The following is a 24,657-nucleotide window of genomic DNA, read 5'->3' as shown; positions in this document are numbered from 1 at the left end:
AGAGAGACAGAGACAGAGACAGAGAGACAGAGAGACAGAGAGAATATGGAGCTAACACCAAGGTGGGGAGAAGTGGTGCGATTCCACATAAGTTTTGAGGGGAGGGCCTACAGGATGTCCTAGAGGTGGGGTGTGAGCAAGAAGCCAGGTGACCATTAAGTAATGTTAATGAGAGCAGCTACTTTCAGAGTAATATGAGCTTAGCACGATCCCATTTTTGTTCAAATAACAAATAAAACACTCTCTCCTCCTTGTGCATGGATCTTTGTATAGGGGTTATATGGCAGCTCCTAGGGTTGCCATAACAAAATACTACAGACTGGTGGCTTAAACAACAGAAATGTATTTTCTCACAATTCTGGAGGCCAGAGGCCAGACGTCTAAGATGAAGATGCTGACAGGGTTGTTTCTGGCGAGCTTCTCTACTTGGTTTGTAGACCACTGTCTTCTCGCTCTGTCCTCACATGGCCTCTTTTCTGTAAGGCCCCATCCTTATGACATCACGTAACCTTCATTATCTCCAAATTACAATCACACTGGGAGTTAGGATTTCAACATCTGAATTTGGGGAGGACACAATTCAGTCTGTAATAATGAGTATAGAGAAAGTTATGGAAGGTGACCCACAGTTAGCATTGGTCACCTGAGGGACTGTGGGCCAGGTGAGGGTGTTTATTATTATTTTTTCCTTTGAATGGTTTCATTGGTTGCAGTGAGTACATGTCAATTAAAAACTTTCTTGAGAGACATATAACATAGAAAGATTTTAAGAGAGAAAAAAAGCCACCTTGGCTCAGAATTCATTCCTACACATATTTATCAGGCCACCACCAGCCTCTGGCTCTGAGCTCCTGCTCCTGGCCCCCTGATTCGCTCATGCCTTCGCTGGAGAAGCAGGGATGCTCAGGCAAGTTCAGCATGTGCTGAGGGGGTTAAAGGAGCCAAGAAGAAAGTAAGCGGGTACTATTGCCCTCCTTAAATCAAATGTGGGATGTCCATGGGAGGACCCCTACCCCAGGCCTGGCAGGCAACCTGGGGGAGTGTCTGAGATGGAAGTGACTGGAAGGAAGCCTTAGTGATCCAGCCAGTGAAGTCAGTGGAAGTATTAGGTAATCCTGCCACCCTTCCCCTTAGGAGATTCAGAGCTGGGCGATAGCAATGACTCCAGCTGGCACCTTCTGCACTCCCCACCCAACCCTCTTTGGTCCTGTCAAGTGAGTCTAGTAATTTTCTTTGCCCATTTAGAAAGGAGAGAACGTGTATCTTTCACTTCTCTAGACCCTTCCTTGCTAGGAATGGTTGCGCTTGCCGCAACTCAGCACCCAGACAATCAGTCATGGTTCTGAATCCCAGCTCTGCCACTTGTGCCCTCAGTGACCCTGGGCAAGCTGCCTGACTTTGCTCAACCTCAGCTGATTTTTAGTGGAGATAGGAATCGCTACCTCATTGAGGTGTGGTGAACAGTCAGTGAAAGAACGTAGACAATTTACCTGTTTCTTTGTCAAATGGGACCTGCCCTGCTGACCCACTCCATCAACAGGAAGAATAATGTCATCTTATAACAGAACCTGCCATGTGCCGGATACCTTACATGGTATTCTCCACACACGTTCTCCAAGCCTTACAGAGACCAGGATTCCTTCTACAACTGAACAAAACTATGGATCAGAGAAGAGAGGTAACATCATTCAAGATCACGCTGCTCAGGAAGAGTGGAGATGCTCTCCCCACCCCAAGGCCTAAGCTCTTTTACCTCATTACCCACATGATTTAATTTGTATGAAATCACCTGAGAAGCACAGACCCCTGGGTAAACACGAGGTATTGGTATCTCTAACAGTTCATTCCTGGAGTCAAGGCACCCTGGGACTGCTCATGAATTCACCAGATACATGCTGTTTATGCCCAACACAGTCTGACAGTCTAGACACTCCGCTCGATGGGTGAAGGTTGGTGCTGGCCTTTGCTTCCGTGTCCAAGTATGCATTTGTGGAGGACGCTCACAATTGGAGAGCCCACAGGCAGAGGCTGAGCCCCATCCACACACTCAGTGATCTTCGACCAGTCACCTCTTGGGCCTTGGTGGCACAGCTGTGAAATAAAGATGGAGCCTTTCAAGGCTTGGATTCCTTTCAGCTGTAAAGATTTGTGATCCCACAGAGAAGCTGCCTTGGGCTTCCTCATCTGGGAGTAGAGGCCATGGAGAAGCCCTGAGCCTCAAGGTTTCTAGAAACCTCGTCACAAATACCAGAGATCACAAATCCCTGCCAGGATCCCCCTGTGGACATAAGAATGTCCAAATCTGTAGAGAATTCTTATAAGAGTTTATTTGAGCCAAACTGAGGACATGTGCTGGGGAGCAAGATCCCAAATGCTCTTGACAATAACAGTTTTGTGGTTTCTTTTATGCATTTGAGATTAAGGAGGGTAGTAAAGGAGATTACATGGCATGGGAGAAAGCAAGGTGGGGATTAGATTACAGGTTAAGATTACTGCTCTCTTGAGGATGGTCATGCCTTTGAGGAGTATTCTGGCATTTCAAAGGTGTGTTAACTTAGATGTACAGATACAATGAACAGGGCTTGCTTAAGGCAAAGATAAGCCTTTTACTAAAGAAGTTAGATGCCTGGGGCATAACTACCCACCAGGACCTGCCCAGTTAGGAATTTAGGATCAGATCACCCTGGGAGGTTACTTTCCAAAGAACACTTTTTCCTCCACATCCGAAACAGAGCTCATGGTCTAGCCCTGCCTTCTCTTCCTGTTTCTCTTCTCTTCCTTTCCTTACATTCCAGTAAGAAAGCCCTTCCCACTCCAGGGACTCTGCTCATGCAGTCCCTCTGACTGGAACACCTTCTTACTCTTGGGAGTGTGTGGCTAGCTCCTCCTCAGCGTTTAAGGTACCACCTTTCTAGGGAAGAGATCCAGAATATATCATTGTGAATTGGTTTTCTAGAACTCCCCTTATCTGACTAAAAGCAGAGCCTCCCAAAAGAATTCAAAGTTCATAAATGTCCTCCCTGAGACTTTTACAACTAGGGAAGAAGATTGGTTTCCAGAGAAGTCTCAAGGGGATAAGAAGTCACCTAAACACACATTTCACAAAACTATCACCTGTCCCATCTATTCTCCTAGGGGTCCATTTATCTCTCCTAAAAGTCTTTTGTTTTCTAGTAAGTGCCTTTCTCCCCTCTCCGTCCCCTAGTAAGATGGTATCTAATTCCCAAATTCTAACAGCCTCTTCAAGTCCCATTTTTCTGTGAACTACACACATATGTGAATAAAATTCTGTCTTTTCTCTTGCTAGCTTTTTAACTTAAATTATATTTGACACGTAGAGCGACCATCTTGCTCCTGTTGTTGGGATGGTTTTTCCTGCAGGCCCCCCCTAAGAGCTCAATCCCCCTCCTCCTCCCTCCTTATTGGAGCTGTCTCCCGCAGGCACCATAGTTAGAGGCCTCCCTGTCAAAACAAAGTTGAGGGATCACAGCTGCTAGGGATGGATCTCCCTGGCACCCCGGCCAGATTTCTCCCCCAACCCAGAGGCCTAAACATATAAAACAAAGCGTCTGACCCCGGTCAGTGCTCAATTCTTTGGGAACAATCCCATTGGGCCCACTAGTGTAATAAAGCTGTGTTCTCCTTGCCCTCTGGGAGTCGCTTGAGTTTCTCGGTCCTCACTGCTTTTCTGCAACACTGCCTTTGACAGACTATCCCATCCAGGTCACTGGGACTCCCAGACAGCCAGGTGGGCCCTCACTGAACATGTTGTCCCTGGTGGTTCTTTCTGCTGCCATCACAGCAGCCCCCTCTCTGAAGAATGCGGCCTTCCTTAGTCCAGGGGTATTGCAGGCAACAAGGATTTTTCACACTGGACAGCCAAGTCTTGCCCCTGTACCACTTCTTCCTGAATATGGAGGAAAAGTTCATTGTGGGCTGATCCTTGAGGAATTCTTCTGGTTCCTTTATCCTAAAACCAGTACAATAGGAGCCTATGTGCTCGGAACTGGGCTTATCTTATATTTCCTATCCAAGGAAATACATGTGATTTCTCCAGAGACCATTTCTGTCATGTCAACAATAAGGTTGATTGCCTACATAATTGAAAATTATGGAGCCTCTATTGGGGAATTTGCTGATAAACTCAATGAGCAAATAATTGCCAATCTAGTATAGGTGAAACAAGCTTCCATCAAATACGTCCAGAATGCAACTGATCTGGAAAAGTCACAGCAGACACTGATTCAAAGTGCCATTACATTTTTGATGTCCAGAGAAATAACATTGCTATGGCCTTGGAGGTTACTTACCGAGAACGGCTGCATAGAGTATACAAGGAGATAAAGTATCACCTGGATTATCATATCTCTGTGCAGAATATGATGCGTTGGAAGGAACAAGGGCACATGATAAATGGGGGAGAAGCACGTGGCACAGAGCATTTTTGTACAGCAGGAAAAGGAGACAATTGTCAAGTACATTGTAGACCTAATGCTGCTTGCAAAGGAGGCCCAAGCACAGCCAGTTCTGTAAATGCATCTATCCCAATTGAGACAGCTGGAAACAGTTGACTGACTAAATGGAAACTAGTCTATGTGACAAAATCTTTTGTATTGCAGTCTACTGAGGTTACAGTTTACCCTACCGAAAAATGAAATGCTTGAGTTTCATATAGTGAGAGAATTAAAACAATCTATTGACCAGTAAAAAAAAAAAGGTATAATTGACATACAATATTAGTCTCAATTGTACAACAGTGATATAACATTTGTATACCTTACAAAGTGATCACTATAAATCCAGTACCAGTAATTATCTGTCACTGTAAAAAGTTATTACGATATTATTGACTATATTCCTTGTCTTGTACATTACATCCCTGTCACTTATTTTATAACTATAAGTTTGGACCTCTTAATTCCCTTCACCTTTTTCACCCATCCCCCTAACACCCTCCCCTCTGGCAACCATGTTTGTTCTCTGTATCTATGAGTTTGTTTCTGTTTTGTTTTTTCTTCATTTGTTTTGTTTTGTTTTTTTTAGATTCCACATATAAGTGAAATTCGATGGCCTTTGTTTTTCTCTGTCTCACTTATTTCACTTAGCATAATACCCTCTAGGTCTGTCCATGTTGTCCCATATTGCAAGACTTCACTTTTTATGGCTGAGTAATATTTTATATATATATATATAAAATATATATACGAGGTCTGGTAATTAAGTTTGTGATCTTGTTGCAACATGTTGCTAACCTTCTTTTGATATCAGAGGGATTGTTTATTATGACTTTGTACCAACTGGACAAACAGTTAGCCAAGTTTACTATTTGGAAGGGCTGAAAAGGCTGTGTGAAAAAGTTAGATGAAAACCACCTGAACTTTTCACCAACAATTCATGGCTCTTGCATCATGACAAAGCACCAGCTCACACAGCACTGTCTGTGAGGGAGTTTTCAGCCAGTAAACAAATAACTATATTGGAACACCCTCCCTACTCACTGGATCTGGTCCCCCAGTGACTTCTTTCTTAACCCAAAGATAAAGGAAATATTGAAAGGAAGACATTTTGATGACATTCAGGACATCAAGTGTAATACGATGACAGCTCTGATGGCCATTCCAGAAAAAGAGTTCCAAAATTGCTTTGAAGGGTGGACTAGGAGCTGGTGTTAGTGTATAGCTTCCCAAGGGGAGTACTTCGAAGGTGACTGTAGTGATATTCAGTAATGAGGTATGTAGCACTTTTTCTAGGATGAGTTGGCAAACATAATTGTCCGACCTCATATAATATATATTATATTTATTTTACATATACATATACCACATTTTCTTTATCCATTCATCTATTGATGGACAGTTAGGTTGTTTCACTTCTTGGTTACTGTAAATAATGTTACAATGAACATAAGGTGTATATATTGAAACTGAGGGTCCTGATTTAATGTACGATTTTTATTTAACATGTAGTCCCAGCACTCAATTCGTTTTCTTCACAGCATGCCCCATAAGCCTTGCTCAGCTCTTTCCCTTACAATTATTAACTCCCTGAGACAGCAAGAAATGATAGCCAGGCACTGACTAATGGTCACAAGGTACGGGCTCTATTAAGCTAAAGATAACATCATGGCCTAAGTTTCTTTTTTTTTTTTTTTTCCTAAATTTCGTTTCAGCTCCTGAGCCCTAAAGCAGAATGACCCCTTGGCTATGGCCCCATTAAACCAGACTGAGGAAAACTGAAGCTGCCCTGAAGACCTGAAATCATGATTTATTGTCTTTATCTCACTCTTAACTAATCAACAACACCCAAGACTCCCAACCCCTTACTCATGATGACTTATAATCTTTGTTCTATAAAGCCTCTTGTCTGGAAGCCATCGAGGAGCTAGGTATTTAGGAGCACAAGCTCACTTGTTCTCCAGATTGGCGCTGATCCTGAGTTGTATGAATTCTTTATATATTTTGGATATTAACCCCTTATTGGATATATCATTTGAAAACATCTCTCATTCAACCCATCAAAAGGTGGGTTGCCTTTTCATTTTGTTGATGGTTTCCTTTGTTGATGGCTGTCACCATCTCGGAGGGGTTTTCCCTAACCATTCTATCTCAGTTTGGCCTCTTCCTCCTTTTTGTTTCCCATAGCATTTATCATAACTAATTACAACTTTATTTATTTGTTTGCTTACTAGGTTTTTGTCTGAACTTCTATTGGAATGTAAGCTGTGTGGAGGCAGGGACAGTACCTATCTAATTCATCACTAAATACTCAAGGCCTAGTGTGGTGCGTGCCATATAATAGGAGTTCATTAAGCATTCAGTGAATAGATGATGAACTCCCTCCATACCTCAGGTATTTATTGTTGAGTCTACACTCATCTCAGTTCAGCAGTCATTCACTAGGTGCCATGACTGTGCTCAGTGTTAGCAGCACACAAAGAACTACGCCCCGTCCTTGTGCTTACAGGAGAATGAGCACCTATGCTGGGCCCTGTGAGGGGCAAACATGAGAAAGAGAACATAATTCCTCCCTCAAAAAGTTTCCTGACATTGGAGAAGGGGAGGAGAAAGAAGAAAACATGAAAGGAGCTTGGAAACAAACACAACTTTAAGTAGTTATTTAGTACACAAAACAGAAATTGCTAAGCTATTCTCTTGGCCATTGTTTAAGGAATAATTCATGTCATCCTGCTAATTACATTGGATGGAACTCATGTTACTTCTGTTTCATTTATGAATCTGAGCCTGAGGAGCACTTGTCCCCTGAGCACACAGACTTGCTAGTAAGTGTTGCTGGTCCCCTCTTGGCAGTGAGACAGGTTAGTTAGCATGTTGCTAGTCACAGGGGAGGTCCCTAGTGGAATAAACAAAAAGCAGCCATATCCTGAAACTCCACGTTCTGGAATGTCTCCTTCACTCCAGGACAAAGATATGAGAACACGCCTTAAGGTTAATAAATTATCTCAAATCCCTTTGGCTGGACAAAGGAGCAGATCTGATAGATAGGAATGGGTTATTTCGTTAATCCCTTCAAAATGGACAAACAGGACAAACCTGATAGACAAATTCCATTAGAAGGTTCCAGTTCCCTTCCCCAAGCAGGCAGGGGAAGGTATAAAAGTAGGAGCTTTTGCCTCAGTCACTGGTACCCCCTCCCGCTTGGGAACTGCTTTTAATAAACTATCTTCCTTTACCAACTCCTTGCCCCTCCCTGGTCCGTATGTCCATTCTTCGGCTTCACGAGACACGATCCCGGCCCAAACCCAGAAATTACCAGCAGATCCTACATCAGCAGTACCTAGGACAGTCACGCTGTTGCAGAAAAATAGCAAGGACCGAGAAACTCAAGCGGCACGCAGAGATCAGGGAGAACATAGCTTTATTACGCTGGCGGGATCAGCGGGATCCTTCCCAAAAGACTGAGCCCCCAGCAAGGTTTTGAGCAGGTTTTTATGGGTTGGGGACTTCCTTGAGTCGGGGAAGGGGTAGGTGTCATCTGGTGATTGGCTCAAGGTGTGGCTTGGAGGGGGTTATGCGGAAGTGGGCTGGGGCTTAGGCTGGGGGCTTTTCTCTCCGCTGGGGTCACCATTTTAGCTCAGTTCCACGTGGCAGGGAACCATTTTAAGGTCAGTTTCCCCATCAACGCAGCCTCTAAAACACCTTTTAGGTCACTCTCCCTACCTCAGTCAGGGGCCTTTTAGCTAGAAGAGCCAGTGATGTACTAAAGTTAACTCCTTTGCCTCCCCCAAAAGTAAATAAATAAAAGGGAGAGTTTATTAAAATTATTTCAATGCACATGAACCCAAGAGAACATGAATAGCCAGGTCAGGCCCCCTGTACTTAGAGCACATCCTCAGTTCTTCAGATTTCCAAGTCCAAATTTCTTTATCTTCCTGATTAGGCCTTAATCCTAGGTGTTGGCTGGCTTATGGGCAAAAGGACCTTGGGTCAGGTACCCATAGCCTGGTGCATCAGCCTACACCAGGGCAGGAACCCCAACAGGAAGAGACATACCTTGCACCTCTGGCATGAAGTCATACTACTTTATTTCCTCAGCAGGAGGAAGATTTGTTCTTGTCCAGTTACAGCTCAGCCAATGGGATATTCAGCCAATGAAAAGTCACTATACTTTTAACTTGCACTTTCCTCCAATAGACTCCTAGTTTACAACGGCCCTCCCATGTCCATAAAAGAGTTCCTCTCATTTTTCTGGACTTGCTTGAGGTTTTCCATTAAACTGGTTTGCCATTAAACCTCATATCCTGAAGTGCAATTCTTTGTTGTTCCCAAATAAACACATTTACTTGAGAAATAGCTGGCTATTTGTTTAAGGTCCACACCAGTAAATGCAAAAAAGAGCTTACATTGTTTAGTTTAACCTAAACTATATCATAAGACTTGAGGGTGTTACTTAAAGTGGGACTAAGAGTCTGGTATTCGTAAAAATATCACTGGGTTTAGATTCAGAGATAGACATCCAAACTCTTCTCTTTCTGGCTGTACAACTTTGGGCAAGCTGCTTTAACGGTTTAGACCTCAGTTTCCCCTCTGTAAAAAGGGAGCTATTATTCCTATTTTCGGGTTATGTGAGAATTAAATGGGATAATTCATGCTTTAAAACCTGCTTTGTGAGCATTAAAGTATTACACAAATAGAGTACTTATCTTAAGATTGAATAGGTAGAAAATATCAACCTGCATCTCAAGTGATAAGACTAGGTATTGTTTCTTTTATTTAAATAGTATGTGCTGTGTATTAGTAAAAAAAAAATCTATATCTTTTACATCACAGCACACATACTAATACTTTTTATTCCTGTGGCAAATAATATAACTAGAAATAAAGGGAGCTGTTTGTGCTTTGTTATGCTTTTTAACTGCAGTATTTCCACATTCCAAATGTGGGAGAAGAATTCATCTTGGGAAAGAATTTATCTTTTGTTTGGGGAAACACTTTAACAGGAGGTTTGGTTATGCAAAGGTAGAGCCCTGAGGCCAGGTTGAAGGAACTATGGCTAAACTGCTCTGCATTGTAAAGTCAATATTCAAGGGTTTCTTTTTTCTTTGGTAGTCCTACAAGAAGCAGTTTGGGGCCTGACCTCTCAGAGAAGAGGGTTTGTGTTGGGGCCCAGGGAGACCCTAAGTAAAGGCCTCTCGGCACAGTGTGACCAGAGAATTCAGAGGCTCTCTGTACTAAGTATTGGGTGAAGTTCTCCTCACCTGCATCATTAAGCTCGCACATGGTCTTCAAGCCTTCAGTGGAATTGATTAAGCATCCTAACCTGGTTCTCTCCAGACAAGTTCTGCCTCAGGAATGATGGGCAAGTCCTTGTTTGGGAGCAAAGTGCCTCAGAGGGAACAGGTGGTGTGTAAAGCCTGTTATGGGGGTGCTGGAAGGATCCAGAAGAAGTCAGGAGCAGTATGGAGTGAAAGAAGACAGACCACACGAGTGGACACACATCAGGGAATCCTGCGCAATATTTGGAAGGGGATTGGAATTCCTCTGTCCTCAGAGCATGAATTATTTACTTTGAATATTTAAGTAAAGGGGATTTCTGGAAGGCTGGGAAATATAGGAATGCCAACCATATTAACATCTGATGAGGCTCAAACACAGTTGAAAATTAGAAAGGTACTGACCTGTAGCCTCAAGCAAAGCTCAGCTTTACTGTGATCATCACCACTCCTATTATTATGGTTATTACCACCATCTCCTAACACAGGGCAGTCTCAGACTGCTGGTAGGCAGAATAATGGTCCCTCAAAAATGTCTGCATCCTAATCTCCAGAACCTGTAAATATGTTAAGGTATACAGCAAGGGGAAATTAAGGTTGCAGGTAGAATTGCTAATAATTAGAACAACTGATCCTAAAATTTATGTGGAACCACAAAAGACCCCAGTAGCTAAAGAAATCTAGAGAAAGAACAAAGTGCGAGGTATCACGCTCCCTGATATCAAATGATACTACAAATCTACAACAATCACAACAGCATGGTACTGAAACCGGAGGCCAAGTGAGACTCGTCCTGTTGGGGGGACTGACCTTAAAATGGTTCCCTGCCATGTGGAACTGAGCTAAAATGGTGTTCCCAGCAGAGAGAAAAGGCCCCAGCCCACTTCTGCATAACCCCCTCCAAGCCACACCTTGAGCCAATCACCAGATGACACCTACCCCTTCCCCGACTCAAGGAAGTCCCCAACCCATAAAAACCTGCTCAAAACCTTGCTGGGGGCTCAGTCTTTTGGGAAGGATCCCACTGATCCCGCCAGCGTAATAAAGCTGTGTTCTCCCTGATCTCTGCGTGCCACTAGAGTTTTCCGGTCCTTGCCATTTTTCTGCAACAGTGCTGCCTGCGCCGCTCAGCCAATAGACCGACACAGGACTTGGGCTATAGAACAAGCGTATATTATCAGAGCACCAGTGGACTGAGAAGGCAGCACATTAACATTGCCAAAAAACTGCCTTAACATTCTCAGACTGGCTTGGGGTACTTAAGGGAAAATCTGGGCATTTCTCTAGAGTCTATGTGATGGTTCAGAGGTCTGCATGGAGCCCTCCCTCTGGCAATGTGATTCTCTGGTGGAGTCAGCAACCCAGGAACAATGATGGGAGTAGCCTGGAAGGAATGCTAGACCATTGAGATTGTGATCATTAAGCCTAAGGGTATTAATCATAAGTTTCACGGTAATTTTCTAAAACAGGGAACTGGATGGGACAGGGGACCTTATGAGCTCAAGCCGCAGGGGGATGGATGATCTATCCTAAGGTATAGGTCAAGGAAAGGTGAGACTAGGACATTGCAAGACCTCTATTACAGGGGTCCCAACTGGACCCTGCTTCAATTCTGACATAAAAACAGATACATAGGCCAATGTAATAGAATAGAGAGCCCACCAGAAATAAATCCTCAATTAATGGTCAATTAATCTATGACAAAGAAGGCAACGATATGCAATGGAGTAAAAAACCGTCTTTTTAATAAATGGTATTGGCAAAACTGGACAAACACATGCAAAAAATGACATTGGACTACTTTCCTACAATATACAAAAATAAACGCAAAATGGATTAAAGACTTAAATTTTAGACTTGAAACTGATACAGGCCAAACAAAAGGGCTTCTCACTATAGAAAATCTAAGTTTTCTTTTCCCTAGTGTTTTGGCTCTGTAGCCCCTGGTTATAATCATGTTTCAAATCAGTTTTCTAATCATAAATAATAGATTTTTTTTAAGCTTAATCATAGAATTCTCCTACCCCCTGCTTTAGATAATTACCCTAAAGCTTGTGATTTATGCTTGTTGATTATAGTCATGGTAGCACCGAGTTCTTTCCAGGCCTAGGTCCCAGGTGAACAATAACTGAATGACCGGTTAAACCAGAAGAAAGACCAGGCTCCATGAAGCTGAATAATTTTTCATCACACAGTCACCCTGTGTCAGTCGCTTTGAATCCTGCTTCTTGGGCCAAAACTTTTAACTTTATTAACTAAAATCTATCTCTCCTCATCTAGGGGCTGTGGGGATACATGTGATACCCCAACAAGACTTCCAGTACATCCCGACCACAGAGGTCAACATGGTCCCTCCGGCGGATCTCGAGACCCCGTCCCCTCATCTAAGATCAAATAGGACGAGAGTCCCATGAATCCCCAATAGGTAGGGACAATGGCCACATTCAGCAGGAAGCAGATACAGAAGAAGAGATCTCCTGTCCCTCATAGAGATTCATGGGGGTCACGTCTCTCAAGGGGGACATAAGGCAGGCAGTTAGAGACAGGAATTGGGTTTCCGAGAGGCCTGGATACATCAGGTAACATTCCTGCACGTCCCACACATTCTACAGGAAATAACCACCCAAAAGACCTCCCCTCTCCGCCCGAACTTGCCCTTGTTTACCATAACCATTAGGCATGATTAATCACAGGTATCAATCAAGCAGCCCCACAATTAGAGAGGAGTAGCCCATTCTAGAAGAGAAGGAAATAAAAACTCCAAGTCCTCGCCAATCAGTGCCTTTTGAGCCACTCTGTTGTTCAGGCCTGCTCCTATCTCTTTGACGTGTACTTTCCCTTCTAATAAACTGCTCATTCACCAGTATATTTCTGTGTCTTGTTCAATTCTATGCTGGAGATGCCAAGAGCCTGGACACCAGGCTGAGAAGGTCTGCTCTCTGGTAACAAAACTATAAAACTAGAAGAAAACACAGGCAGTATACTCTTTGACATCATTCTTAGCAATATATTTTTGGATGTATCTCCTCAAGCAAGGAAAAGAAAAGAAAAAATAAACGGGAATACATCAAACTAAAAAGTTTTTATGTAGTGAAGGAAACCATCAAGAAAATGAAAAGAGCCTACTGAATGGGAGGAGATATTCACATATATCTGCTAAGGGGTTAATATCCATATATATAAAGAACTCGCACAATTTAACACCAAAAAAGAGGAAGTAATCCAATTTAAAACATGGGTAGAGGACCTGAACAGACATTTCTCCCAAGAGAACATAGAGATGATCAACAGACATAAAAAGATGTTCAATATCACTAATCATCAGAGAAATGCAAATTAAAACCACAATGAGATATCACCGCACACCTGTCAGAATGGCCATCATCAATGAATCAACAAACAAGTGTTAGTGAAGATGAGAAAAAAGGGAACCCTCATACACTTTTGGTAGGATTGTAAATTGGCACAGTCACCATGGGAAACAATATGGAGATACCTCAAAAAATTGAAAAAAGAGCTGTCATACAATCCAGCAATTCCACTTCTGGGTATTTATCCAAAGAAAACAGAAACAGTAATTTGAAAAGATATATGCGCCCCTATGTTCATTGTAGCATTACTAGTAATAGCCATGATATGAAGTAAGTTAGATATCCATCAGTAGATGAATGGATAAAGACGTGGTATACATAGGCAATGAAATATTATTCAGCAATAAAAAAAAGAATGAAATTTTGCCATTTGCAACAACATGAATGGACCCAGAGGGTATAATGCTTAATGAAATAAGTCAGACAGAGAAAGACAAACACTACGATCTCACTTATATGTGGAATCTAAATAAATAAATAAATAAATAAATAAATAAACAAATAAACAAATAAACAAATAATTAAACAAAACAAAACAGAAACAGACCCATAGATATAAAGAATAAGCTGATGGTTGCCAAAAGTGAGGATTTGGAGGGATGGGAATAGAAATATATATAGAGAGAGATTTAAAAAAAACATACAATGCTGGGAAAATTGTTTTCCTTAAGATCAAGAAAAAGCACTCATTTTTCCAATTGAAAACAAAAACAAAAACAACCAGGCTCGTGGTGAATGGAAGAGCAAGCATTATCCAGGGAAGAAGCACGCAAAATGGAGGGAGGAGAGGATGCCAGGGAGTGGGAGAATGAAGGGAGAGTGTGGGCAGAAGGCCAGTTCAAGCTGTTCTCTCTAAAGAAAACAACGGACTGTCTTCCTTTCTGTGGAGCTGGGGCCACTGGGATAAGTGGGCCCAGCTGGGGCTGGGTTATGTTTAGGGTGGTGTATGCCTTAAAAAAGGGGGAGGGGGGCTGCTTATCTGATGATCTTAAAATAGGGAGATTATCCTGGATTATCCAGCTAAACCCAAGCAATCACAAGAGTCTTTAAACGTGGAAGAGAGTGGCAGAAGAGTGAGTCTCAAAGTGATGTGATATGAAAAAAACTCAACCAGGCATTGCTAACTCTGAAGACAGAAGGTGGCCATGAGCCAAAGAATGCAGGCAGCCACTAGAAGCTGTAAAAGGCAAGAGAATGTAGTTTCCCTGGAGCTTCCAGAAAGGAATGCCTCCCTGCTGACACTTTGATTTTAGTCCAGTGAGGTTCTGACCTCCGGAACTGTTAGATAATAAATTCGTTTTGTTTTTTTAAGACTTTTCTTTTTTTAGAGCAGTTTTAGGTTCACAGCAAAACTCACAGGAAGGTACAAACATTTCCCATACACCCTCTGCTCTCACACAGAAATAGTCTCCCTCATAATCAACAACTCCCATCAGAGTGGTACATTTGTTACAACTGATGAACCTATACTGACAACATCATAATCACCCAAAGTCCACAGTTTACATTAGGGTTCACTCTTGGTGTTGAAGCTTCAATGCGTTTGGACAAATGTATAATGACATGTTTCACTCATGGCAAAATTATGCTTAGAGACTGAGATTGTCTTTGCCAATAATTATAATTTATAATCACAATATTTCACAAGACAGTAGCATACAGAATAGTGTCTCTTAAGCCAATAAAGAAATAACATACTTAAAACCAATGATAGATTAATTACACTATTGTTCCAGGCAAAGGGGAGATGAAATCAAGTCCAGATTTAGTTGAGCTGTATATTTCTACAAGTTGGTTCTCGGTGGAGTCAATCCTTCCACTTAAAAGCTGGGTATCAGCTGCCAGCGTAGGTCCTTTGCTGCCGGGGCGTGTAGCTAGCGGGCAAGGTGGCTGGATCTAAAGATTATTATTGCAGGGTCCATCACACGGCTTATCACTGCCTATGAGGAGTAGCCTTGTCAAGGCAGGAACAGATGTCCCTTCTCTTCCTGAGACTGCTGCACGGTATAACGCCACTGCTAACCAAGAGTGGCCTGCCCCAGGCAGGAACAAGCATCTCAAGGTCTTCCGAGAGCTACGAGCGTATTTAGATCAGCAAAACGTTGCCTTCCCCAGACCAAACACTCGCGGGAAATCCTCACTGGCTCTTGGTACTTAAAGTTAAATGTCCATTATGTCATAGTCACTTTTCTATGTGTTTTTATCAATAAGTCCCCAACAGTGCCCGTCAACAGCTGAGCTACTGAATGCTTACTGACAACAAGTGTGGATGATAACATCCTGGCACTACTCCCTCAATGTAAACAAATTCACCCTTAGACCAGAACAAACATGTTTCCCAGAAAATAAGACCTGGTTGGACCATCAGCTCTAATGTGTCTTTTGGAGCAAAAATTAATATAAGACCTGGTCTTATGTTATATTATATTATATCCAGTATTATATTATATTATATTATATTATATTATATTATATTATATTATTATATTATATTATATTATATCTGGTATTATTATATCATATTATATCATATATTATATAAGACCCGGTCTTATAGTAAAATAAGACTGATCTTATATTATATAAGACCTGGTCTTGTATTATAGTAAAAAAAGACCGGGTCTTATACTAATTTTTGCTCCAAAAGACGCATTAGAGCTGATGGTCCAACCAGGTCTTATTTTCGGGGAAACACAGAACTTCACCTAAGTCATAAACAAGTGGATTTGAAATTGTAACAAACCAATACACAACATGACCTGTGTCCATCATTATAGTATCATACAGAGTACTTTCACTGCCTTAAAAATCCTCTGTGGGGCCGGCCTGGTGGCTCAGGTGGTTAGAGCTCCATGCTCCTAACTCCGAAGGCTGCCGGTTCGATTCCCACATGGGCCAGTGGGCTCTCAACCACAAGGTTGCCAGTTCAATTCCTTGAGTCCCGCAAGGGATGGTGGGCTCTGACACCTGCAACTAAGATTGAACACGGCACCTTGAGCTGAGCTGCCTCCCGGATGGCTCAGTTATTGGTTGGAGCGCGGGCTCTCAATCACAAGGTTGCCAGTTCAATTCCTCGACTCCCGCAAGGGATGGTGGGCAGCGCCCCCTGCAACTAAAATTGAACACGGCACCTTGAGCTGAGCTGCCACTGAGCTCCCAGATGGCTCAGTTGGTTGGAGCATGTCCTCTCAACCACAAGGTTGCCAGTTCGACTCCCGCAAGGGATGATGGGCTGTGCCCCCTACAACTAGCAACGGCAACTGGACCTGGAGCTGAGCTGCGCCCTCCACAACTAAGACTGAAAGAACAACAACTTGAAGCTGAATAGAACCCTCCACAACTAAGATTGAAAGGACAACTTGACTTGGAGAAAAGTCCTGAAAGTGCACACTGTTCCCCAATAAAGTCCTGTTCCCCTTCCCCAATAAAATCTTTAAAAAAAAAAAAAAATCCTCTGTGCTCCTTTTATTCACCCCCACCCAAGCCCCTGGCAACCACTGATCTTTTTACTGTCTCCGTAGTTTTGCCTTTTTCAGAATATCATATAGCTGGAATCATACAGTATGGAACCTTTTCTGATTGGCTTCTTTTCACTTAGCAATATGTATTTAAGGTCCATTTGTTAATTTTCATGGCTTGAAAGCTCATTTCTTTTTAGTGCTGAATAACATTCCATTGACTAGATGTACCGCAGCTTACTTATCCATTCATCTATTGAAGGGCATCTTGGTTGCTTCCAAGGTTGGGCTTCCAAGGTTGTGTGCAAGTTTTTGTGTGGACATGAGTTTTCAACTCCTTTGGGTAAGTACCAAGGAGCACAATTACTGGTTTGAATGGTAAGAGTACATTTAGTCTTGTAAGAAACTGCCAAACTATCTCCCAAAGTGGCTATAACATTTTGCATTTCCACAAGCAATGAATGCTCCATATCCTTGTCAGCATTTGGTATTGTCAGTGTGCCGGATTTTGGCCATTCTCATAGGTTTGTAGTGGTATCTCATTGTTTAACTTGTTGTTTTAATTAATTTGTGTTGTTTAAAGCCATTAAATTTATGGTAATTTGTTATAGCAGCAATAGAAAACTAATACAATGACATTGTGCAAGGAAGTGACAAGGGACCAGGAGAGGAGGCACAACTCAATGTTGCCACCAGCTCACTGTATCTCCACGTTAGGTTACCTGATACTTCTGGGCTTCAGACACCTTGAGACTCAAGGAGGAGCAATCATTCCTGCCCTAGCTATAGCAGGAAGCAGTGAGCCAATATGACTGCTGTAGCAACCATAACCCGGGAAACTGCCAGTGAAGAAAGCTGGGGAGGCTGAGGGAATGGTTTTGTGATTCTATCAGTACTGGTGCTTTTAGTGGGTTCAGCCTCTTGAGGAGGCCATCAGCTCATCATGACTCAGCAAGCCCCAGGGCTGCCGGCGGAGCAAGCGGTGACAGGAGCTGGCTCTGCTGGGGAGCCCAGGCAGGGTATGAGTCAGGCACGGTTGTGTACCCAGATGAGACTTGCCAAGGCTTCCATCCAGACTTCCTTTCTAGAGTAGGAATTGCTCGAGGGCAAAGCCTTGCTGACATCTGGATTTGACACAACTCCCCTTGAGTTCCCAGCAGACCATGCCCATTCACTGAAGATATTTAATGCTAAGCAGAACTGAAATCAGACGTAGACTCATAGGAATCACCATTTGATAATAACAGCCTCCAGGTATTCTCCACTCATGGTTACTAACCTTCCCAAGAACACTGCATTGATATTCACCATTCACAGAGGTGTGCACAGGTTCTAGAACCTGCATAAGTCATGCCATTAGTAAGAGGTAGAACCAGGACGTAAACTCAGTTCTGTCCGGCCATGAAGTATCGTGCATCTTGTACACCTAGCAGCAAGGGAGCTTGGAGATCAATGAGTCCTGCTGCTCATTTTATAAATGAAGAAAAGTGTCTTGTCCACATTTACTCAGCTAATTAGAGCTGAGTTAGAACTCGGTTTCTTGACTCCTGGTCCATTATCCTGTCCATTAACCTTTAGGGGTCATAGACTTCCTTGGGAAGCTAATACAAACTATGGATCCTCCTTCTCCTAGAATGAACATCGACACACAATTATTCTGCTTACAATTTTGGAGTGAGTTTTGAACCATCCTACTCTGTGGAGCCCAAATTAAGAGCTCCTGCATTATACTGTGCCTCTCTCAAGTGCAGGGCTATAAATGAGGTAGGAACCCTAGGCTGCCTATATATTAATGAGCCTTGTGAAAGAGAGGGCTTGTTTTCCCTATAGTCATATACCCCCCATCTTTCATCCATCTTTATTTTTTATAACAGCTATACAGAGACATAATTCATACTATATAACAAACCCTTCTGCTATTGCTGCCTCTTTTGTACTTACGGAAAATGAAAATAATTCCACAACTCCTCATCATGGGATTGCTAAGAAAACCTAGAAAATAATTTATATGTGGTAATCATTACTGCTTTTGCCATATAATCATTTCAGTTTTATCCCTTTCTAGGCACATGTTAGGATTATACTTGGTGTCCTTGGGGTTGGGTAGAGCCATGTGATCAGTTTCAGCCAATGATTTTCTTTGGCTAATGAATTTTGAGAAGTGATACATGTCATTTTGGGGCCAAATGCTTAATTTCTGAGTGGGACCTACCAAGATATTGCCATGGTCACCAGCAATGTTCTGAATAGTCTCCTGGGTCTCACAGTGAGCAAGCAAAGGCATGGGAACAGAGTACTTACTGCCTCTGTAAGGAACATGTACTATGAGTGAGAAATGAACCTTTGTTGTTTTTAGGTACTGGGAGTCGTTTTTCTTTTTTGCAGCATAACCCAATCTCTCTTCTGGCTGATAAAATACATGGATATGCTTTAAAAACTATAGGACACTTATAAATATAAGGGATCATTGTGATAACTATTTGTACTCCCTCTGCAGCTTTTCCTGACGCTGCCAAAATCTTCACATTGGGACAATGTATATTCGTCTAAATCAGGGGTGTCCAAACTTTTTCCAACGTTTTTCACCAAGGGCCATATGAGGTAAAACACACAAACAGCCGGGCCACTCACTCGAGGTGAAGTACGTATTGCCTCACCTGGTTTATTTAAGTAAACTAAATATATTTTTGGAATTTGCTGCAGGCCAATAAAAAATGGATTGTGGGCCGCAGTTGGCCCGCAGGCCGCAGTTTGGACACCCCTGGAAATGGATGATTGCTCCTCAATGTCCTAATGCTCGGCTGTAGGAATGGTCAAGAGGCTGTCTGCCATAGTCTCCAGGGTGTAACTCCTAAAAAGGAGACATTTTGGACTCCTCTGGGGATGGCAGCAGAATTGACCAGCTATTAATGAAACATCCTTTGCTTTGAAGAACATAGGTGGTTTCATCCTACAAATACAGCCCCAAAAGGAGTTTGGGTAGTTGCACTATTCATCTTACCTGATTTCTTCCCTGTAAACTCAGCTAAAACACCCTTGATGCAGTCAGCAATCTGGTAAAAGTTAAAAGAGGCCATCCTAGAGACAGTATTTGAGATGCTATACTAGAGAACCAAAATAACCAATCACAAGAAAGAGAATGATACAGAAGAAAGGTTTTGGGATCAGACAGACCTCTTAGTTTCAAATCTAATTTAGTTTCAAATTTAGCCACTTACTGGCAGTATAATCTTGGACATATTACATAACCCATCAGAGCCTCAATTTCTTCACCTACAGTAGCTCGTCTGCAGAGATGCCCTTTACCCCACAATGAACCTTGTCTCACAGTGTTCACATTTTTCTGTAGTTCCCTCCCACATTGAACTGAGCTGAGTATAATGACCAACAGGATGAAGCAGAAGTGATGCTGGGTCATAAGCAGCTTTGGTCTCTTGGAACACTAGCTCTGGGGAAGCCAGTAGTCATGTAAGAAGTCCAAGTATTCCAACAACCCTGATACTATGATGCCAGAAGGAAACCCAACTGGGAGAGACTGTGCGGAGATAGAGATGTTCAGCCAGCCTCCAGCTGTTCCTATCACCTCAGCCGAGATATCTGATGAGATAGGTGAATAAAGAAGCCACCTTAGAGGTCTAGTCTTGATAACTCCAGCCCTAGTTGCCATCTGATCACAACCATGTGTGAGAGTCCAAGGGAGAACCACCCAGCTGAACCCAGCAAATCAACAGAAGTCTAAGCGTATAATTATAAATAGTTGTTTTAATCCACCAAAGTTTGTGGGGTGATTTTTATAGCTAACCAGAATGTCATCTGAGAAATGGGAATAATAAAACCAAGCTTATACTGTGTGAGGAAAGAGTGAAAATAGAGAAAATATAAAATGGAGTCACTTTAACAAGCTACTAAAATTATTAACATTATGAAGGTTGAGGCATGAGGAAATCATTCTATTCTTGTTCTAACTAGGAACTTAAATTTTTTAACTTTCCGGTCCTGCGTGAATGCCTAGATATACCCCAGTTCATTATGCATCAATACCCAGACGAATACCAGCCCTCTAGATAACCCTCTAATTATCCCTGAAGGACTCACATACCCAGACTATCTAAAATCCACCTGACATCCATTATCCAGGCCACTGGGTGTGACCAGGCCTCCTTGCTCGCATCCTCCAGACCACCTGACATCTGACTGATAACCGTCCTGGACCAATCCTAGGACTAAGAATATAGGACTGATTCTTCTTAAGAACATCTTTTTACTTAGCTTCTCTTCTTCAGAACACTCTGAGTATTGCCTAGTTGTGTTTCTGGCTTGAAAACCCTAAGATTCTTGAACAAATATTTATCATTTATTTTTAGACAAAGCCTTCAGACTCTTTTTGAGTTCATTTGTACATGGTTATGTAAGACTAGAGAAAATGCATACAAAATGCCTAACAAAATGGTTTTATATTTTATAGTAGATATCTGGAAAAAAAAGGTATGTGTGTAGACATACCCAAATTGAGCAATTTTTATAATGGAAAAATTCTGACACCCATAGTGAGGTCATTCTTGTAATACATACAAATGTGGTAGGGGAAGAAGCTAGAAATAGGTATAGCTGCCTGAAAACTGAAGCTATTTAATGTTACGGCAGAGCAGAGGAGCCATGGGACAAGATAAATTTGGAGCCAGAGGTTTGAGACACCTGAGAGAACTCTGAGGCCTCAGGCTTATGTTCCTTGCATATCAATAATAACAAGAGGAAACTAACATAAGAAAACCAATGCCATATTTGGTTTTCTCTGTAAAATATAGCCACTTACATTTAACGAATGCGTTCTCTAATGGATAAAAGCTCTTATATTCTAAATTAATCTTCTGCTGTGTAATTGAAAAACAGAAATGAGAAATAACCCTACAGTGGGTTCTGAAATGACTCAAGTTCAACAAGGTCTCCCAAGAGCTGCTCCAGATAAGGGTCATATTTTCAAAAGTCAAGGAGATTGCTTGCCGGGGGAGCTCCTCAATTAAAACTCAGATTTTTTTTCAGGACTAAAAGTCCCACTTCACTATGCTCTGAGCTTGAGAAATTCCATGAGTAGTAGCTGCTTGTCTCAGGAATTAGGCTGAAAAAAAAAAACGAATGCTTTGTCCCATCATCCATGATACTATAATTTAAATGTAGGTGTAGAGAGATGAGGGGAAAGAACAGGAAAAGAGGAGGGGGAGAGAAGGCTGCAAGTTGGTACCCCACCCTGTGAAGCAGACCAGACAGGCTTGAGGTGAAAAATAACCCCTGAATATCTTCTGGGTCTTTTCCCACATCTCTTACCCCTCCTGCACCCTTTCCTTGAATTCATGCTCTGCCCTATGTATTCCTTATCAAAGCTCTTCTCATGATAGAATCTAATAAGCAACCTTCTGCTGAGGAGAAGTGATTGCCATGGTTTAAAATAAAGACGTTTTTAAGACCTAAGAGATCTTTGAGCAGAGAACAAAGCTTCAAAACAAAGGACTAATTTCTTAGCTTTTTTTTTTTTTGCAAGAGGATATTAAATCATTTGTTGATTACACATGATAATGAATGATACACAAGCTTCATTTCCATCTATAATTTTATCTGGTACCATAATTCAACTTTGATATATTGCATAGGATGTTTCTCATCTTGATTTAAAGGTCAATGAGCAGACAGGAGAAGAATGTTTTCAGACAGAGGCATTTGGTGTCCCTGAAATGGTGGGGGTCCCATTCTACCCACAAAGAACTGGTCCTATTCTCATTCACTTTCTTTATTCATAGGGTACCCAATTACATTACTGTAATTGAGTTTGTTAATGAAATAGTCCATTCCTCTAGAAGTTTACTTTTTTTTTCCCCTGCTAGATCTGTCTGATTATAAAGGAGTGTTTTTGAATCTCCCACCGTAATTGTAAATCCAAACTTACAGGATAAATTCTTAGTTGCTCTATCATTATTCAATTAGATTTAGGTAAATAAATGTATACTAGGCTTATTTCTTACCATTACTCTTTCCGCCATTCTCCGTCTTCCCCTGTCCTGAGATTTTTGCTTTGATTCATTTGTTGCTTGGGAAGAGGCTCTTCTCCTGAATAAATTCCTCAAATAGAGTACCATGTTTCCTGAAAATAAGACCGGGTCTTATATTAAGTTTTGCTCCAAAAGATGCATTAGGGCTTATGTTCAGGGGATGTCATCCTGAAAAATCATGCTAGGGTTTATTTCCCAGTTAGGTCTTATTTTCGGGAAAACACAGTATGTGGGTAACATGATGGGTAAGACTTGTCAGGCAGGGCTGTAAAATTCTTAGGTCAAGGTCCTTTTCTTCAGTTGTCATTAGATGTTATTCACAGTCTTCTAGCTTCCAGTGCTGCACATGAAAAGCCTGATGACAGCCTTTATAAGTTATTTGTTCTTTTTGTCTGGAAGCTTGTAGAAATTTCTCTTTGTCCTGGGAATTAAAGGATTTTACAGGATATTACAATCTAGTGTGCTTTTTTTCTCAATCCCAACCTGAAATTCAGTGAGCCCTTTTATTTGTTTATATATTTTTTCACAGTGGCCCAGGTGGGGATCGAACTGGCAATCTTGGTGTTATTAGCACCATGCTCTAACCAACTGAGCTTACCAGCCATCTCCCTCAGTGAGCTCTTTTAAATTGCAAGTCTTTCTTAAACTCAGAGGCATTTTCTTTTATCATTTATTTAATTCCTACATCTCCTCCAACAATTTCTTTTCTCCTTCTTGAATTCCTATTTTTCAGGTTAGGTGTCCTGGATCTTTTATTGTGGCAGAATAGCATGTCCATTAAGAAGCAGAAAATGTGGTTAAAAACAGTACTTAACAGCACAGCCACTGAAACCAGACAACCTGGGACTGAATATCAGCTCTGCCATAGCTGTGTGACCTTGGAATATTTCCTTAACCTTCCTGGGCCTCAGTTTCTTCAGCTGCAATATGAGTTAGAAAATAATAGTAGCTAACATACAGGTTTTAGTAAGAATTAAGTATGTTAATATATGTAAACTTTGATAGAAACACAGTTTTTGTTTTCCCTCATCTCTTTGTAGTACTATGCCAAGGTTTGAGAGTTTCTTTAACGTGATCTTCCAAGCTGTTAATTCATTTTTTCATTTTGCCCATGCACTCTTTGAATTAATCTACTGAGCTTTTAATTAGAAAATTATGTGTTTAGTTCCAGAAAGAACATTTTAATGATGAAGTTAAGTCTTCTTAAATGCTCTTGGGGTAGACTGTATCACTGTTCCCAATTATTAACTGCTCCTCTCTGCAGAATGCTTGTACATTTCTACCCCACTGACATCGTGCTTGGAAGGTGACTTGCTTTAGCCAGTGAAATGTGAGTAGAAGCCACATAGGTCACTTCTGAAAAGTCGTTTTAAGAGTCTTCATGTGGTTCTGTCTTTTTTTTTTTCCCTTCCATGAGCTGAAACATTCCAAATAGGGGGCTGTTCTTTTAGCTTGAGTTCAAAATGGAAAAGGCATGGAGCAGAGCCAAAGCCAACTCATGAAGGAGACCTAATATGATTGAAGCATAAACCTTTGTTTTCATAAGCCATTGAAATTCTGGGATTGTTGTTATTACAGCAAAAGCCTACTAATATAGCTAATATTAATTTTTTGTTCAAATTATTACATGTATTCTCCAGCAGTTATGCTTCACTCAGAGTGTTCTTCTAGTTTTCATTCTGCCTGATTGCTGGGTCTCTCTATGTGTCATACTTTCATTTGTTTACATGGCTCTAGTCACCTTTAGGCCTTAGGTCCAGCTGGCTAAATTTCTTTAGGTGGTGACAGACCCACAGTCTCTTCCCCATAAGCTTAGTAATATACCCATCAGCAAGTTGTGTCCTCCGTCCAGGCACCAGGTGCGGGCACTAAGAAATAGATTTTATATCCCTGTTCTTTTCAAATACAAAGGCTAGTGTTCTCCTAGCCTCACAGGTAAGAAGAAATCAGCTCTCCCATTAAACCTCCTGAGGACTGAGGACAGTAGGTCTCCCAGAACCACTCACAAAGTCTGGAACCATGATCTGTTTTCCTCTGGATTCCAATAATTTGCATAT

General features: G+C 41.7%; 1 long non-coding RNA gene and 1 pseudogene across 2 annotated transcripts in view; one reads left to right on the top strand and one right to left on the bottom strand.

Moving 5' to 3' along the window:
- Positions 1–24,657, bottom strand: part of LOC141571833 (uncharacterized) — a 152,363-nt gene that overhangs the window by 69,634 nt on the left and 58,072 nt on the right. The window contains exon 1 of one of the 2 annotated variants that reach the window (XR_012496891.1): positions 22,574–22,988. The exons of the other annotated variant lie outside the window; for it this stretch is intronic. This is a non-coding gene — a long non-coding RNA (uncharacterized LOC141571833). Of the gene's footprint in view, positions 1–22,573; positions 22,989–24,657 lie in introns of those variants that run through there. 2 annotated transcript variants of the gene reach the window in all.
- On the top strand, positions 3,766–4,533 carry LOC109437706 (ATP synthase peripheral stalk subunit b, mitochondrial; annotated as a pseudogene).

Source organism: Rhinolophus sinicus, linkage group LG05 (assembly GCF_036562045.2).
Source record: "Rhinolophus sinicus isolate RSC01 linkage group LG05, ASM3656204v1, whole genome shotgun sequence".
Lineage (NCBI taxonomy): Eukaryota > Metazoa > Chordata > Mammalia > Chiroptera > Rhinolophidae > Rhinolophus > Rhinolophus sinicus.
Note: the sequence above shows the minus strand (reverse complement) of the source record. Positions and strands in the feature narration are given on the sequence as shown.